The 19,851-nt window shown below is 38.9% G+C and overlaps 1 protein-coding gene across 1 annotated transcript in view; it reads right to left on the bottom strand.

Annotated features, from left to right (window-relative positions):
• LOC126188758 (nephrin-like) overlaps positions 1-19,851 on the bottom strand; it is a 645,061-nt gene that overhangs the window by 80,715 nt on the left and 544,495 nt on the right. The window lies entirely within an intron of this gene.

Raw genomic sequence — 19,851 nt, 5'->3', positions numbered from 1 at the left:
GAGATATATTTTCGAATGTTAATGCATATAGTGATGGCACAAAAACATTTAATATATATTATTTGTTAGTCGTAAAACAGGGCCTGAAGCAAAATCGATAAGTTACTGTCTCATGTTAACCGCCATCTTAGTGAAATATTGCAGCGACAGTTTTAAACTAATTTTCTATACAGACATATGGTCATAATTGCGATAATAGTTGTATATTGCTGGCCTAGAACCCAATCTGAGGTATTAACTTCCAGTCAGACTGTGAATACAGTGAACTTCTATGAATGCAAACAGCGTCTTACATGACATAAATTCTTATCTACTGATGTATGGAGTCTGGCTACTTCGTAACAAATTTTATCAAATTATTTTGACAGGAAAAAATACACTAGTGTTCTATGTGTGTGGTATTGTGTGACAAAACTGTTCATTTTGCTTAAATAAAAGTGTTGCCACCTCGAATAACAGTAGCGATAAATTCGATAAACGATCTACAACTAGTAAAGAGACTATTATACAACAGCACTGAAAATCAATAAAAATCATTACTCTTGTTTAGTTCAGATTACTTATCATACATTTAGCTTGTTTGCTGGTTATATATGATTACTTTTCTGCATGAACTTAGAGTCAGTTACACTGACTGACAGACAACCTTTGTACACCAGCCCAGGTGGAGATTTGTTTAACAAAATAATGATCATTAGCCGGGAAAAGCAGTGATTAAATAAAACTTAATGTTACAATAATAATAAGTAACTAGTTTTATTGTAATCTTGCTGAAACTGTACAATACACAATCAAACCATACACACCACAAAATATTAAACCCTATTCGTTTATCTATTACCTTTTGATCCATGTTTCATGCACTTTGGTAAAACATGGGCACATCTACAACTTCCAATGTTCACTTTGCCAATTATGTACGCTCGTAAATATTTTATTCAGTAATTTGAACCATCTCATGTAAAAGCTTTCCAAATACAGTCGTGCCTGTCATGTATGTTTGTAGTTTGATGACCATTAATTCACGTAACTGTTATTTCGTTCTGCTGCTGTACCTGTATCCAGTTCGCTCTTTGTTATTTTCTGTTTCCTTGTCTCCAGAAACAAAAGCTACATGCACAAACGCCTCAACTGGTTTCCATGTCCATTCACGTCTTCCACATACTTTTAACTTATTCGTATTATTACGGGCAAGTTTAATCCATAAAACCATCACGTTTCTTCCATTCAGTTGAGAGTCTGCTTACTGGAAAAACAATTTTCTATATATATTCGAGCACCACGACCCCAGCATCCAGCACAATATGGTCCAGAATAAAATGTTACTGTTGCACCTGCATCTGATGGCGAGCCTGTAGTGGTTCTAAAACTTGTTAATGACACAACAAATCGACTTAAATTCTAAAAGCGCTCGTTAAATTTCATACCTACGTCAGCCGACAATTTAAATCACAGTCACAGTACATCATCCATAATGTATAAGAGTGTACCCTTGATTCAGCCGCAGCACATTATTCAGAGAGATCGTATGCACCATGTAAATTATGCTGCTGGTACTTTGGATATGAATGAGATGAATTAAACCTCTTCTCTTTTTGATACATCTTCAAGTGGGTAGAACGGCATTAAGAATTGAAGATTAATTTATTTTCAGTATCGGATCAACTGCTGTCTTACGTGGAAAATTAGTATAACGGGGCTCACAACTGCGACTGAAAGGGCTCACCAGCTTAATGTAGCTAAAACCGTTTGGTTACATGTTCAGAGTATCCAGAATGAGATTTTCACTCTGCAGCGGAGTGTGCGCTGATATGAAACTTCCTGGCAGATTAAAACTGTGTGCCCGACCGAGACTCGAACTCGGGACCTTTGCCTTTCGCGGGCAAGTGCTCTACCATCTGAGCTACCGAAGCAGACTCACGGCCGGTACTCACAGCTTTACTTCTGCCAGTATCTCGTCTCCTACCTTCCAAACTTTACAGAAGCTCTCCTGTGAACCTTACCGTGAGTCGGCCGTTATAAAGGCACATTTGCATGCCGAGCGTGAGTTTCCTCGGAAACGCGAAATATTAATTAAATAAATAATCAGTGACAAATAAATAAAGCCTATGGCACACAACTGCAGCGCTGTGTCGCTGATAAAACAAAAGCACAATTACGTTACTCTTATGTTTGATTAAGAAATGAGAGAGCTCTGGTAGAAGTGGTGCGAGAAGCACGTATTTTATTCTATTGTCTGGCACACCGCCATATTTCATGTTATAGAAGAATACTGCGAGTTGCAACCAGACTAGGCACTCGATTCTGTAAAGAATTTATATTTCTAAAAGTAAGTAGGATTATGAACTGTAGGCTTATTCATTGAATATATCTGATTTAACTAACTGTGTAACTTTTTATGTTTAGTAGACAATCACCTCTGTACGACGTATTGGCATGGCTGGCAAATTATTGAAATATTGAGATTTAGATTATGAGTCCGCACCTACCGCAGCAGTCTTTGGAAACGATTTATTTACGAAGTCCGATTATTTCAGTTTTATTTCACGGTCAGCTACGAGTAACATTGCCTTTATGAGAAAGCCATTGTCAAGCGTCTGATACCGAATAATTAAACGTCCACGTTCCAGATAAGCAAATATTTATTACAATTACAATCACAATCACCATCATACAGATAGAAAAATTAATATTTAAAATAATATTTTTTATTTTATTTATTTTATATTGGCGACTGCGTGTCGGACTTGTTATTTTGTCATTTGTTACATTGTTCTCTTTGTTTCATGTGAAAAATCAACTTTCTGGACCTGGACGTGAATGTATGAGAGATAACAAAAAATCTGAAGATATTTTCCAATTCTAAAATTTTGCGGGAAGACACAATGAAACTTCCAGCAAAATAAGGTAAGACGCAGCATCTTTGCATTAGCAGGCTTGACCAGACGTATAATTCAGTGTATTAGCTTTTCAGTAGATTCTGTAGTGTTTCTTTCGTGCATAACAGTTTTCAGTGCTAAATTTCATTCTCAGTACTTTTCCTTAAACAATAACGTATGCAACAATACCAATACACGAGTGTACAATATGGCCGACTTCTGTACGATACGTAGTAACATGGACAGCAGCCATTACCAATAATCTCAAATTCAGTTTATATTTTTAAATTAACAGACAGCCATTGTTGCTACGAGCGATTCATGCTCAACTGCATTTTATTTTAAAATCAGTGTCAAATATTTTCTTGAAACATATATCACGTGTGGCATGGTAATAACTAGAAATCAATACGCAAAAATGGAACAGCAAAGACGTACTATTCAGACGCAATCCGACTCGGACGAGAGACAAATGTTAGAAAATGAGTTTACGACAGCAACCGGTAGTGACGATTTATCAAACATTGACGCAAGTGTTGACGGAAATTTTGGCAATAGGCCGTCCACTACAAAAATTTCAAAGTCTCAGTCAGAGCCCATGTTGATGCATGACGTCACGTGCAATGACGCGACGGGGGCACAGACCTTGCAAACAGTAAACATTGCCGACATGTTACAAATGCTAATGAAACAAAACGCCGAAAACATGGCAACCTTACAGACACAAAATGACGCAATTAAATCTGACCTCATAGCACTCAAGACAGGTAATGACACTTTATGTAAACGTGTGGAACTTATAGACGCCACACTGACCAAACAGATGACTGAACTCAGTACTAAATTTTCCCAGCTTAATACGAGACAAGAAAAGACTACAACTGACGTAGCACTTTTACAGACACAAGTAAAAAACCTTAATGTCACGTGTGAAGTTCTTACTGAACAAATTCAAACATATCCTTCAGTACATGACAACCTTGAAAAACGAATTACTGACGTACAGAATAAATTTGACAATGTTGAACAACACCTGACTGACATCTTACAATCTGATGCTACAGCTCATTTTCAAAATATTAATAAAGAATTTCATGATTGGGTAGTGAACAAAGACAAACATTTTGATAGATGCTTACGTGAAAATTTACCAACAATTGTGCACGACTCCGTAGCGCAATACATTACTAATAACAAACAGCTGATCAGTGACGCAGTACAATCCGTCACTGCACCCATGAGACAATTCACCGATCGACCACAGTCTGAATGTAACGAAAATATCAGTCAAAATGCACAGTTCAGGAACCAATATACATTCGAGTATGACACACACATACCGCACACGACAAACACACAAGAACAAAACACACCACGACTACAACACATACCACGATGTGCAAACACAAACACAAGCTATTATCATGGTAAACCACAGCAACATTATCGTAATTACTCGCCAGCTGAACATACCAGTAATTACAGTGGAATAAATCCATATCACAATGCGAAGGAAGAAGAAAGCTTAATGAAACACAGGCAATTTCAGATTTTTATCCCAGAAAAACGAACCATTCATCCGGTGATTTTTCTTAAATCTTTTAGTAACGCATTTCCACGCACTTGGAGTGACCGGAAAAAGATTTCATATATTGTCGGTTACATCCAAGGCGATGCAGCTGTCTGGGCATACAGTCAAGCTGACGTATGTACCACGTACAGTGAGTTTGAGCGTGCTTTTCTGAACAAATTCTGGTCGCAATCCGTCCAGGAGCGACTCAGAAGACAAATTTTAGAACCTGAAACTTTTAACAGTAAAAATGGCAACTTACGCAGATATTTTGAAAAATACTTGAACATGGGACACTTTTTAGACGAACCAGTCGCAACGCGTGATATACTCCGTGCGTTGAAGGCCAAATTGCCTTTCAACATTAAAGAAAAACTCCTACATATCCCGGATGACGATTCAGATTATTTTTTAACAGCCTTAGATTCGGTTGACATGTTACTTGAAGATCAGCGCTTCGCGCGGCAAAACAGCAGCCACAATGTTTACACTAGTGGTATGCAAAACATGCAGGCTTGCCAACTCAATTCTGGCGTGCCCACAGTTGGATACGCGGTACAGCAAAAACAGCAAACTCACATGCCGTTTCAATACGAAAATCAAAATCAACACGCGTATTCCAATACAAACAATAGTTACAACAGTAATAACACTTCATGCGGCAATCCATACAAAAGGCACCGCGGTAATAACTACAACGGTAACAACGGATACAAAGGCAACAACAAAAACACAAACAGAAATAGAAATAATAATAACTACGAGCCAAGACAGCATCAAGGTTGGACTCGTAACGATCAGTACTTCCATTCAAACTCTGCTTTACCACAGCAGCCACCAGGACAAAATTGGAGCATACCTTACGACCGACAGGTAAGCTATAATGCGCAACAGCAACAACAACCGCAAAAGTTTGGAGATCATAATAGGCAATATCCGAATGTGAATATAATAGAAATGACACCTGATGCACAACCTCAATCTGTGTCAGTACCTAGTACAAATGCTAATCCGACAAACTAGAAACAGTCACTTCTATGCCCCAGGTCGTGGCTGAAGAATTCTTGCGGGGCGACTGCAATGTTAATCAGTTATTTGACACCACAATTGAACAACAAAATATTGATATGCCTAATAATACTAAACAAAAACTACCTGTTTTATTTATAAGATACAACCACAATGAGAATATATCAGATGAACTTTTACAAGACAGTACACAATGTCGTTCAAACACAAATGAAATTGTTTTAGCATCTACTACTGGTGTAGTAGGTGGGATTCCAACTACTATTATCCTAGATACAGGTGCAGCTGTGAGCGTTTTGTCTTTTAATTTCTATAAAAAGATGTGTGAATTGGAACCTGTGCCTGAGTTTCCTGCCCAAAACTGTAAAATAACTACTGCACTAGGTAATAAGTCATGTAGGGTTACGAAGCAAGTTTTTGTAAACATTAAAATAGGTAATGGAACCGTACAATGGCCATTCCTGGTTGTACAAAACCTTGTGACAAATTGCATATTAGGAATAGATATTATGAGCGAGAAGGACTCTATTATAGACTTCTCCAAAGGTAAATGTATTTTAAATGATAAAGGCAGTGTAATTATTATTGATTTGGACAGGAGAACTCTAAAGCATGACAAACACTGTACAGGGTACAAGGTTCAGTTAGTACTTGACAATGACATTCAAGATATGCAAACACACTCATCTGACACAGAGCTAATGGACTTGAAAACATTGCTTGATCATAAGATAAGTGAAGCTACAGCTCTCAGTGTACATGAACGTATAAAAATACAGGAAGTGTTATCCAAATATTTACAAGTTTTTACCAAACGATTAGGTGTTATCAACACGTATGTATACAAGATTGAAGTTAAGCCTCACAAGATATTCTACCACAAGACATATAACGTACCGTTATCTCAACGACCTGCTGTGTGGCAAGAATTAAAACAAATGTTAGACTGGAAGGTCATTGAACCATCCACTTCACCTTATTGTAGTCCTCTACTTGTTGTCAAAAAATCAAATGGAAGCATTAGGATAGTGTTAGACGCACGAGCAATTAATGAAATAATTTTACCGGTTCACACAAAACCCGAAAATTTAGAAGAGCAATTAGAGAAATTTCTAGATGCAAAATATTTTTCCACAATAGATCTCGCTAATTCGTTTTGGCAGGTGGGTATCACTCCTGATTCACGGAAATATTCTGCATTTATGTTCGGGGGGCGAACCTATCAGTTTTGTGTTCTACCTTTCGGACTGAATGTCAGCTCTGGGGTATTCATTACAGCCCTGGATACCGTGCTTGGCGACGATTTAGTTGAGACAGTCACACACTATGTAGATGATATACTGATAGCTACACAGTTTTGGAAGGAACACGTTGGCACACTTCAAAGAATTTTAGAAAAATACGCACACCGAGATCTTAGAGCATTTCATGCTGAATAATGTCAAAGTCATACCCATCGAAATATTGCTAAGCAACTCGAAAAACTCTGTTGTTACAACACAGATAATAAGTGGTGTAGAAATTTTCATTTCAGCGGTTCCTGAGTCGCAGTTGAAGGCAGAAGAACTCTTCTTTCAGCGCGCGCCACCACCTGGAAGACGGAATATCAAAATAAAATTTATGATTACGTAGCAGTGAATGATATATTAATTTTTCACGGAACATTTGTTATTGTAGGTACCACTGACTTGGTATGACACCTGACGAACCGACAGACGTCATCTATGAAGCGATCTTTTACTTTGAGAAATAGATTAGACGCACATCTCTCAACACGAAAAGCATCTATCAGTAGTCAAGGCCACACAGACACTCTACACACACGCACAAAACGCGAGGAATCGAACATTTTCTCTCTCTTACTATTTTGAATGTTTATTGAGTAGTGAAAACGCCTGGTCTTGCCTACTGATGTAATGAATGTTGTGTCTAACCTATCTTAATTTCAGATGACATCACGTGACACAATGTAATAACCTATAGCTATGTAATGATGATGCAAACATGTTTATGTGCAACTGTATTATGTTTATGCTAAGAAAATATGTGACGTGTGTATGTATAATTACTTATTTTTTTAACTGATGTATCATGTAACTGTTACTATGTAAAAAAAAATTTGAACAAAACGAGTGCCAAAAAGACATTGCATAGTGAACCTCTGTTCACGGACATTAACGAACATTACTAACTCTGCAACTACGCAGAAACCTATGTGAAAGAAACGGTTAATGCCATTCATTATGCAGCGTATCTATGTAAACGCGATGAATGATTTCTTTGATTAATAACTACGAACATTTAGGTGAGCTATATTCAGCAAAAAAAAAAAACTGAAAATGTGAAGTGCATAATTCCTGCATCGTCTAGTGACATTACTACAGTACCTAACTTCAAGATGTTAACTGGATTAAATGGACACAAAGTGCCTGTCCAGAAAACAACACGACGGGTGGAAGAATTTTGGTTGGAACTTCAGGGAATGAAATGTTCTCGAAATGTGACGGACACTCTTACCTGGACTGTCCAAGGATCGACGCCAGCTATGTGCCGTCCGAGGTTCTGCAACCAAGCTTCCACGGAATGTAAAAAAAAAAAAAAAACGAACTGCACGTGGACCAATTACTCGACGGGTCACGTCTGATCTGTAATGAGCAATGCCTTTAGTCACAACGAACTGCATCACAACGACTATAATGGAAATGGGAAATGGACACGCTTATGTATTAATCACGTTGTTATACAACGATGTTACTGTGATCAAAAAAACTTTACCACGACGATACTAACCTATAAAAAAAATTATTGTGCAGCAGATGAATATGAACTGTAAATACGACACGATGTGTATAGGTCAATGCACCTGAAACATACGGACATTTTTCTTTGAAGTATTTCAAAACAATACTATGTAACTAAGAACATTCAACAATCTAAGGTGTATTGTGTTATAACAAATATTGTAAATTTAAAACTAAGTTACCTGTCATAGAATGTAGACTTCATATGTAATCTTGGTTGAATATTTTCTTTGTGCAACGACTGAGAAACGCGCGCACACGAACAATATGAACTGCAATACTGTGCCGCGTGATCTAACTGTACGATATAACGGCAGTGCCAGAGTCACACAGACGCTTCTGCGCATGCGCGCACTCTATCTGCCAACATAAGAACTTTTACGGCACACCGGCGTCATTCAAATTTTGTATATAATGTGTATAATGTAAGTCATGTAAATAGTTGTAGATAACTTAGATTTTCTTGTGCCTTTAGGTGAATTGCTCGCCTGCAGGTGTGTCCTTTCGCCTCGCAATTCAGGGGGCAATATAAAGGCACATTTGCATGCCGAGCGTGAGTTTCCTCGGAAACGCGAAATATTAATTAAATGAATAATCAGTGACAAATAAATAAAGCCTATGGCACACAACTGCAGCGCTGTGTCGCTGATAAAACAAAAGCACAATTACGTTACTCTTATGTTTGATTAAGAAATGAGAGAGCTCTGGTAGAAGTGGTGCGAGAAGCACGTATTTTATTCTATTGTCTGGCACACCGCCATATTTCATGTTATAGAAGAATACTGCGAGTTGCAACCAGACTAGGCACTCGATTCTGTAAAGAATTTATATTTCTAAAAGTAAGTAGGATTATGAACTGTAGGCTTATTCATTGAATATATCTGATTTAACTAACTGTGTAACTTTTTATGTTTAGTAGACAATCACCTCTGTACGACGTATTGGCATGGCTGGCAAATTATTGAAATATTGAGATTTAGATTATGAGTCCGCACCTACCGCAGCAGTCTTTGGAAACGATTTATTTACGAAGTCCGATTATTTCAGTTTTATTTCACGGTCAACTACGAGTAACATTGCCTTTATGAGAAAGCCATTGTCAAGCGTCTGATACCGAATAATTAAACGTCCACGTTCCAGATAAGCAAATATTTATTACAATTACAATCACAATCACCATCATACAGATAGAAAAATTAATATTTAAAATAATATTTTTTATTTTATTTATTTTATACCGTGAGTCGTGCTTCGGTAGCTCGGATGGTAGAGCACTTGCCCGCGAAAGGCAAAGGTCCCGAGTTCGAGTCTCCGTCGGGCACACAGTTTTAAGCTGCCAGGAAGTTTTATGTTCAGAGTAAATGGAAAAATTGAGTTTAGAACTGAAACTAACACTACGTGGCTATTGATTGGTACAACAACTAGAAAGCAAAGAATTTTCATTAGTTGTATACGGTAACAGGTCTGCTCTTTTTTCAGCTGGACTTACTACACAAAGGAGAAAGCCTCGGTCTGAATTCATTTGTAAAACAGGAGATAGGAAAACCAAAATGAAAACTGGGGATTAGCGTCCAATCGACAGCGATTCGAGAAGAAGATCTAAATCTTAGATCCGATGAAAGAATGGGGAAGGAGATTGTCAAGAGTATACCCTGTGGTAAGCAGAGAAAATCAAACATGTCACACAATCATACCCCCAAGACAAAAAGTTTACCTTTGATTTTTTATCAGCTTCCTCACTAATCTGATGCGGCGCTTACCTTAAAGAATTGTACTCCTGCGCTGACCTCTTCATTTGTATCACATACGCCTACCTGAAGTAATTGGCAACTACATTCTGGCAACTACATTCCAGTCTCTATCTCCCCCTACAGCTTTTACCATCTGTATCTCCCTCAATTATCAAGGAAGTTAACACTTCCGGTCTTAATACATTTCCTATAAAACCCGTCCCTCCTTCGTGTCAATGCTTTCTACATTTCGCCCCGTCGCCAGTTCTGCAGAGAACCTTCTCATTCATTATCAGCCCTCATAGTTTTCACATCTTTCCATACCATCACATTTCAACCGCTTCAGTTCTCTTCCGTTCCTGTTTTCCCACAATCTCATTTCTGTATGGTGGTGTTCTCAGCATGTACGTTCTCACAAATTACTGCCTCAGAGTAAGGCTGGTATATGACAACGGTATCCTTTCCACCAGAAATTCCTACTTTACTTCTTTTAGTCTTTCTTAGTTAATGTGCGATATGTTACTTTGCTGCCAAGCTAAAAGAATTCCTCTACTCAGTTACTTATTACTCCCCAATTCAGATGTCAAGTGTATCATTAACCTCATTTCGGCTACTCTTCATTAATGTCGCCTTTCTGCAGTTTACTGTCATTTCGTGTTCTGCAATCATTACTCTTTTCATTTTATTCAATAGCTCCTGCAGCTATTCCTCATTTTCACTGAGGATAGCAATTTCATCAACGAATGTTACTAATATCATATCACGCTGAATTTTAATCCCAACCATTCATCGTTCTTTTATTTCCGTTATTGCTTTTTCTATGTATAAATTGAACAATAGGTATGACACTGCACTCCTGTTTCACGTCCTCTCTAATCTGAGCACCTCTTCCCTTGCCTCCCATTCCATTTTTCTTCTCTCTCACTACTAGTATATAATATATGTTACCCGAATTTCCTTGTAGATTATACAAATTTTACTGAGAAGTTAGAATATCTAGCACCATTTTTTCATTGTCGAACCCTTTTACTGGGTCGACAAATCTTATACGTGTTCCTCGACCCTTCTCAACGCCATTTCGCAGTTAACCAATATTTTCCCCGTTAATGAAACTGCCAGGTGGCTAAACATCATTTCTGTGTTGGTGTAACAGCAACATAAAACGAAATTACGGAATGCATGTAATTTGTATTTAAAATCAACATTGGTGATCGGAAATTTTCATTATAAATGACAAAAGCGTGCAGCCGCGAGAGCATTTTTCTCTTTTTGCCAGGTAATTTATGGCAAGTTAGAACGGAAAATATTTTTTTCACTTTTTCGGATTTTTATCTGATCATAAAATTCGCAATTTTCCGAATAAAATGATATATCATTTATAAACTCACATTAGAAGTATTTTATTTTATAAATATAATCTACATCAGTTGAAAATGTTAAAATTATTACGTCCATTACTTCAGGATCTAATAAAATCGGTACTTTTTTATATAGAAAGCTGTGGATTGCTGTGTTATGAAGGTCATATTCAGAAGACGATGGGCATCAGGCTGAGGAAGCTGAAACAAAGTTTGAGAGAAAAGAAACTTTCTCATGGTAAAACTATAAGAGGCAGGCTGACAGACAAAATGATTGATGAACGACAGCAGTATTATGGAGGACCATTAGAAATAATATTGAGGATTTGTTCAAAATGAAACAGGCAGTATGGTCTACCTTCTTCCACAGACTGTCAACTGATGAAAAATCAGTACACCTCCTCTGCCCTCCTGGAGCTGATTCACTCTGCAATTACCGCAATGCCCAGTACTCGAACTGTTCATACAGCCATAACCATTCCATCCCAGCAGCAGTCATGGATATCATAAAATCTATTTACAGAGACCTCCGCAAGTCCTGAATTACTGAAGAATTGTCTGCGTGGTCAGACTCAAAAGCGCAATGAGTCGTTCAATAATGTTACATGGACTTGCTTACCAAAAAATGTTTTTGTAGGAATGAATCCTGGAGCAAACTGCATCAGAGAACTTGAATGGATGGACAACTTTCGGATTGATATAGCAGAGTATGCAGCACAGTTGGCCACTAAGAAATCCAGAAAGAAGGAAAATAGAAAAAACTTGGAAAAAGATCAAGAGGATGATATACAGTATGGTGCAGGGTGCTTCTGAGTGACTAAAAATTAAAAAAATTAACCACATATAAAGTGAGTTAAAGTCTTTTGAAACTTTAGAAGCCGTTCCTCAAAATTTATATTTTCTATTGCACTTTTCCATAAATCTCAGAAATCACTTCGAGTAAAGTATTCAATTTTTCAGAGAGTAATAACATACATGTCCTGAGTCTACTGAACTAAAAGAATAACATGATGTTATGTATAATTAAAATAATTTGGGATAACGTACAAAAAGGTTCACAAAATTTTAACTGTGTAATTGAAAAATTTCCCAAAGCAGTTGCTGAAATATAGTTATTGTAGTTCAATAGACTCAGAACATACAGTTTAATATCCTGTAAAAGTTTCATGTCAATGGCAACAGTGGTTCCTGAAATACAGGGAAGCCAAATCAATAAATTTAACATTGTCGGGATAGGGTGTTCCAACTCCCTTTAAAAAACATATAAAATGTGAATCAATACTGTATTTCTACCTAAAAGAACGATAATATTTTGGGAGACTTCAGAAAACCTGAGGCTGGATGGCCGTGCTCACAGAATCTTTTATGATCTGTGGTGACGGGGAAGTTAGATTGCTAACTAACAGTTTCGCCCGAAGAGAATATTGACATGAACTGAATTTAGAGAAGCATTTAAAATGTAAAACAGAGGAATCACAACAGGATCTTATTATAAGTACTTATATTGTATTCTGCGTAAGGTGGACAAATCGAAGAGAATCCCTTATTATCATTTACACGCTGCAGCAGTGCAATGTCTTAAATCTTCTCAGTCCTGGAAACCGTCTGCATATACTTACACTTTGAGTTTACATGGGGATGAGACTATTGCTGTCAAATTAGGCGAACGTAATTGCTGATAGATAATGGTTCTTTGAGCAGGAAAAATCTGTGGGTACACCTTCCGAGCCACAGTTGAGAAGTGAAACAGGTTTTCAACGCGCTAGGGGTAAGTTATGCGGAGAGACGGCTAATGTGCAATATGTACAAGAGCCAAGACGGAATAATAAGAGTGGACGACCAAGAACGAAGTGCTCGGATTAAAATCGGTGTAAGACAGGGGCGTAGTCTCTCACCCCTACTGTTCAATCTGTACACTGGGAAAACAATGATGTAACAAAAGGAAGGTTCAGTAGTGGGATTAAAATTCAAGGCAAAAGGATATCAATGATATGATTAAATGGTTCAAATGGCTCTGAGCACTATGGTACTTAACATCTATGGTCATCAGTCCCCAAGAACTTAGAACTACTTAAACCTAACTAACCTAAGGACATCACACACATCCATGCCCGAGGCAGGATTCGAACCTGCGACCGTAGCAGTTGCGCGGCTCCGGACTGAGCGCCTAGAACCGCTAGACCACCGCGGTCGGCAATGATATGATTACCTGATGACATTGTTATCCTGAGTGAAAGTGAGGAAGAATTACACGTTCTGCCGAATGGGATGACGAGTCTAATGAGTACAAAATATGAACTGAGAGGAAATCAAAGAAAGGCGAAAGTAATGAGAAGTAGCATGAGTGAGAAAATCGAGAAATTTAACATCAGCACTGATGATTACGAAGCAGGTGAAGTTAAGGAATTCTGCTACCTAGGTAGCAAAATTACCAATGACATACAGAGCAGACTAGCACGGTCAAAAAGAGCATTCCTGGCCAAGAGAAGTTTGCTCGTATCAAACACAGGCTTTCATTTGAGTAAGAAAAATCTTAGAAGGTACTTTTGGAGCACTGCATTTTATGGTACTGAAACGTGGAATGTGGGAACACCGGAACAGAAGATAATCGAAGCATTTGAGATGTGGTGCCATAGAAAAATGTTGAAAATTAGGCGGACTAATCAGGTAAGGAATGTCGAGGTTCTTCGCAGAATCGGGGAGGAAAGAGATAAGTGGAAAACAGTAACAAGAAGAAGGGACAGAATGAGAGGACATGTGTTAAGAAATCAGGAAATTGTTTTGATGGTACTAGAGGGAGCTGTAGAGACCGGAAACTGTTGAGGAATACAGAGGTTGGAATACATACAGCAAATAATTGAGGACTTAGGTTGCAAGTGCTATTCTCAGATGAAGAGGTTATTTGTGGGGGGCTGCAACAAACCAATCAGAAGACTTTTGAGTAAAAGAAAAGGTACCGTTCTTATCTACGTCAGTGTAATCCACAGCGTGCAAAACTTCAAAATTCATTGTCTGCGTGCGATAGGAGTCTCGGCATGCTCGACCGGACGAAGTGGCGGAGTGGTTAGTACACGGGACTCGCATTCGGGAGGACGACGGTTCAATCCGCCGTCCGGCCATTCTGATTTAGGTTTTCCGTGATTTCCCTAAATCCCTCAAGGCAAATGCCGGTATGGTTCCATCGAAAAGGGCACGGCCGACTTCCATCCCCGTCCTTCCCTAATCCAATGAGACCGATGACCTCGCTGTTTGGGCTCCTTTCTCAGAACAACCCACCCCTCGGCGTGCCTCGGTTTTTCTCGGCCCTCTTCGGTATAGCGCGACCACTAGTTCAGCAGTGCGATGTGTCATTTTCTGCCACAATTTGGTGCGGCTTATTTTGGGTCAGCACGAACTTCTGCAAGTCGCCATAATCATGGAGCGATCCCTGTTTAATCTTCACTATTTGTTCGTGGTATAATGGAAGTTCACAAGACCAGTGGCTGTTTGCGCAAAAGGTGTCAGTTCAGCGATCTTTCGTCGCAGTCGTTTAAAAACGAATGGTAATTACAGCGGAGAAGGAAGAGAACTCTCGATATTGCTATATTGCTATATAGCAGCATAATCGATGGTACCGCAAATTAACTACGAAACAGCGTTACAACACCATGAAGGAAGACTTAATGATTTAGTTGACGACGAAAGAGCTAAAAATTATAACGACCGGCAGGCGACGTGTACGGCATTCATTGTTTTGTACATCAAGAAGCACACTGTGCTAAATAAGAATGCATGGAATACGTGATGGAATTGGCGGTGCGAAAAGCAAATTTTCCGTAGTCGTACGAATTATTGCATCGTCACTTGCAACTTTGTTTTATAGAAGTGAACAAAGAGCATGGAGACTTTATATTTTACTGCCAAGTTTGGTTACATCAAATGACATGCCTGGAATGAGTTTTCATTTTAAGAACGTCTGTTGTTGAATTTTCGCTGGAAATAGGAAAGCAAGAACGAAAATTAGAAGTTGTGGAATGAATTGAAGACCTTGCATTTTAATCAGGGTTGACTGCAGACTACCCTCAGTAAGACATCGTAAGGAGAGCAGCAACTTATTTCTAATTTGATGGTAAAAGCGTATGAATTTAAAAAGAAAATGGCATTGGGAAGGGAGCACCTCTCACAGTTAACACCCTCCAATTCCCTACGCGAATTCTGAGGAATCCGCTGTTACCTTGAAAGAATTCCAGTAACAGCTTTATAACTTTTGAGGACACTGCCTGTCTTTCATCTAGTTTAGATCTGTGATCGAGACCGTACGCCGTTTCAGCTGAAAGCGCCCTTGGGTATTTGCAAATGGTCCTGGTCTATCTGCAGCGCAATTCCCGTTTAAAAGGCAAATTTCATAACTTTAAAACTGTCCAGGAATTCTACTTTGTAATACTCAGGAACAGTTTCCAATTCTCCACTGTGAGGTTACAAATTTGACATCTGTGTTTCAATCTACGCATGTGGACGAAAGCTGTTTTTGATTATAAAACTGAATAAGTCACGAATATGTGGCAGCCCGAGTGACGAACAACCTGCAAACCTGTCTGCATCTGTTCGTATGAGGACAGTTTGTGCCAGATACAAGTCCTATTATGTCTTCAGTGGGCCACAAATAATTAAATAATACAAAGAACTAGTTTTGCTTGTGGTCTACGTTGTTGAGAAATATGAGGCTCTTTCGCAATTTCCCTCCTCTCATGTCGTAGACAGCGAGGTTTGGTAGAAGGGGAAGAGTATGCTCGAATGAGAGAGATTAGCACGTGTGCACGAACACCTCATGTTTGTTGAGTTCTTGGCCTCCTCTGTACTACATATGTAGTTGACACCGCACTGTTAAACCACTCATCGAAAACAGCAGTGCACAGAAACATGCGACCCGAATTACTGTTAACTTCCTGATTACACAGAGTGCGGCAGCGTTCATAGTAGGATATTACAAAACAAACCATCAGGAAGAAACTGTAATTTATTTATTACCTATTATGTCAATTGATGGTGACAGGTATGCCATTTACTATTGTTTAAGTCATTGTCCATTGCGTGGATTACTTTTTGAATATGACTCCTGTCAAATGATGCCCCCTCTGCACAACACATTCATCTAGGCGGCGTTGGAAGCTTTCCATAAATGGGCGTAACGTATTCCCTGGGACACTGCCGACGCCAGTTCTGATGCGACCCTTCAACTCAGGAATGGTGGCACAACGTGTTCGAAACACTTCATGCTTGAGGTAACCCCAAAGGAAAAAGTCTGCACATGAAAGATCAGGTGACCGAGGCGGCCTGGAAATGTCATCGAAAAGGGAAATTACGGGGAAATGTTTGTCGCAAGAAGTCCATGCAAATTTTGGCTGTATGCGAGGTCGCTCCGTCTTGTTGAAACCTTAATTGTTCCACATCCACATCGACCATACGTAATTGGGGAAGAACGAAGTCTTGCAGCATCTTTAGGTAGCGTTCACTGGTGACAGTTACAGCCACACCGCTGTTATCCTCGAAGAAGTAAGGGCCAATAATCCCAAAGGAAGCAACTCCACACCACACTATGACACGAGAACTGTGCAAGGGCTTGATGTGCAGTTCATGCGGGTTTACATCACTCCAATAACGCATATTCTGTTTATTCAATGAATCACATAACTCGAAATGAGCTTCATCTGACATCAGGATGGTGTGCAACATTTGTGGATTTTGGCGAACGAGATCACGCATGGTTATACAGGATGTTTAGCGTGAAACCCAAATGCGAGGCCTAATTTCCTTGAACAATCTGCAGCTTATATGGGTGAAAAGGGAGATCTTCGTGCAATATTCTCCTGAATGACTGATCAGACATACGCATAGTTTGCGCATGGAGACGAGCAGATCTTTTTGGGCTACGCAATAGTGCAGCACGAAAATTTTCCACGGCGTCTGGTGTCCGCACAGTTCTTTCACTTCTTTCCGGTTTGCCATTGCAAACAGAACCGGTTGTTCGAAATGCACGTAACTACCTCACAATGGTCCGTCCATCTGGAACTTTCCCATGACGTCCCAAGTTGAAATGTTGCCGAAATAAGCGCTGGGTAGCAAAAACTTATTAGTTATTCTTGAAATAACAGCAAAGACACGATGCTGTGCAGTGTACAGCTCCATATCACTGTCACACTCTAAATCGCAGCTCATTAGTACACGAATGCGGCACGAGCTGGCGCGCATTCCTGCAATACGTATTTAGCCCTGTAGTATCCACCTATCTTTCACCTGTAATGACGTACTGAGGAATACTTACGCACTGATGAGTGATGTGATGCTTGTCAATATGTGCAGCGACAGTATTAGGGTGAAGTGGTAGTGGACACTTCAATTGGGCTCCGGAGTATGGATTTTGTCATATCGTGGGAATTGGCGCTCTTACAGATAATGCTGCTTCTATTATGATGCCAAAGTGTTGCACACTGTATGGTGTTCCCAAAGGTTCGAGAATGTGAAATGGTTTATGAAATAGTTTACCAAATTATGACTGGCTTCAATGATAGAACCCAGTCCACAGACAGCGAGTGTTCATCATAGAGAAATGTAGGAAATATGGAAGAATCGTTTAGAATCCGTTCGAGTTGTATTTGAAGAAGAAAGTTCTCTGTAATTAGGAACGTTCCTGTGCTTTGGTTCGGTTGCTGTATTTTTCACTCTTTGGTAGGAAAATGAAAGCTGTCACAAAATATGTCCATTGTTGTTTCAAAATGAAACAAACTTCATTGTAAAAAAGAATATGAAACACTGTTTTTTTCTTCCTTCACATTACCTAAAATTGATTGTATATTTTGTCAGGAAAAAAGCAAAAATATCATACACAATTTGTGCTAAGAGCATAGAAAATATGTAGTCAAAGTTTGAGGACATGTATGTTGATCACATTTTTTCTCAAATTGTTCAAATGGCTCTGAGCACTAGGGGACTTTAACATCTGAGGTCATCAGTCCCATAGAACTTAGAACTGCTTAAACCTAACTAACCTAAGAACATCACACATATCCATGCCCGAGGCAGGATTCGAAACTGCGACCGTAGCAGTCGCACGGTTCCAGACTGAAGCGCCTAGAACCGCTCTCCCACAGCGGCCGGAACATTTTTTCTCAATGATAGTCAAATTTATTTCATTTCAAACAATAATATACACATTTCGTGAAGACGTTTCCCCTTTTGGAAACAGTAAAAAACATTTCACAAATTCAAGTAGAATCCACGAGCACGGAAACTGACTGTATTCTAAGCAAACCCTTTAAACACCTCTCGACCACCGCTCCAATTAGCAACAGTTTCTCTCCAGAAGCACGGGAAGTGGAGGTAAAAGCGGACACCGGATTATAACGGACAAGATCTGTTTATCAACTCTAGTGCTGCTGGAAGCGCCGAAAGTGCTATTGCAATGTGAGTTACGGAGGAACGAGGGAGGGCACTCACGCGATTCTAGAACATAACTATGGTGCGTTTAGAGTGGCAGTTCGTTACTGTTCGTAGCGTGTTTATCTTAGGAGTGTTTCGTTTTGTTTGCAAATAAGCAACATACACGTTAAGTGTATGTTTGGACACAAATTATATAATTTTCTATGTTGTAGGCTTCCATAGTTTCAGTCCCAGTATTAATGACAGTGGGAATGTTAAACTGTCACAGTGGTACATTTGTGTCGTAGCGGGCTTAGCCGTTTCAAATCAGTCCGGATGTATAAGCTCAAATTTTTCCTTTTTCTCCTAACAGGTGTATGTAGACAAGTAAGGACATAAATGAGATGAGAATAACATGAAGGAAGCCCCAGAAAAATTTAGACTTCTGGAACGACAAGCAAGGAACCGAGTGAGAAATATTCAATCTTAAGGAGTGTACTAGGTGGTGGATCTAAAGCTTAATGGGATAAATTTTCTTCCTAGGTCATTCACATCATGAACAGGAAACAATATTTCCCGATGATGTTAATATTTAGCCACGTTGTGCCTCTGAGTGAAGAAGAGTTCTTAAATCAATTGTACAAATACGCAGAGCAGTTAAATATATAGCACCCGTTCAATGAGGCCAAATGAAAGCGCCTAAAGAATTTTACTGTGATTTTATGAAAAGACATAAAGACTTAAATCTGAGGACAGTGTCTGCAGGAGGTTTCAGGAAGGAAAAAGATGAAAGATGACTAACTACATGAGCTGACGCACTGTTTCATATTTATATCCATTTACGACCTAATTAAAATCTTTTTGGGACAAAAATTATTTCTTTAGAAATTATAACTTCTTGTATAATACAACATTCCATAAATTCAAACTACCAAAACACAGAGGGTGGAAGAAATACTAAAAAATAAACGAGGAAGTAAACGAACGTACATTCTTTGACATTGAGTTTTGTACTTCTGCAAAGTAACTTACCATAGTATTGTTTAGTGTACTAATGTAGTCTTTAGAAAATAATGTAGTTGCAAAAGA

This window comes from Schistocerca cancellata, chromosome 5 (genome assembly GCF_023864275.1).
Source record: "Schistocerca cancellata isolate TAMUIC-IGC-003103 chromosome 5, iqSchCanc2.1, whole genome shotgun sequence".
NCBI classification, from domain to species: Eukaryota; Metazoa; Arthropoda; class Insecta; order Orthoptera; family Acrididae; genus Schistocerca; species Schistocerca cancellata.
This window is presented reverse-complemented; position numbering and strand designations above follow the sequence as displayed.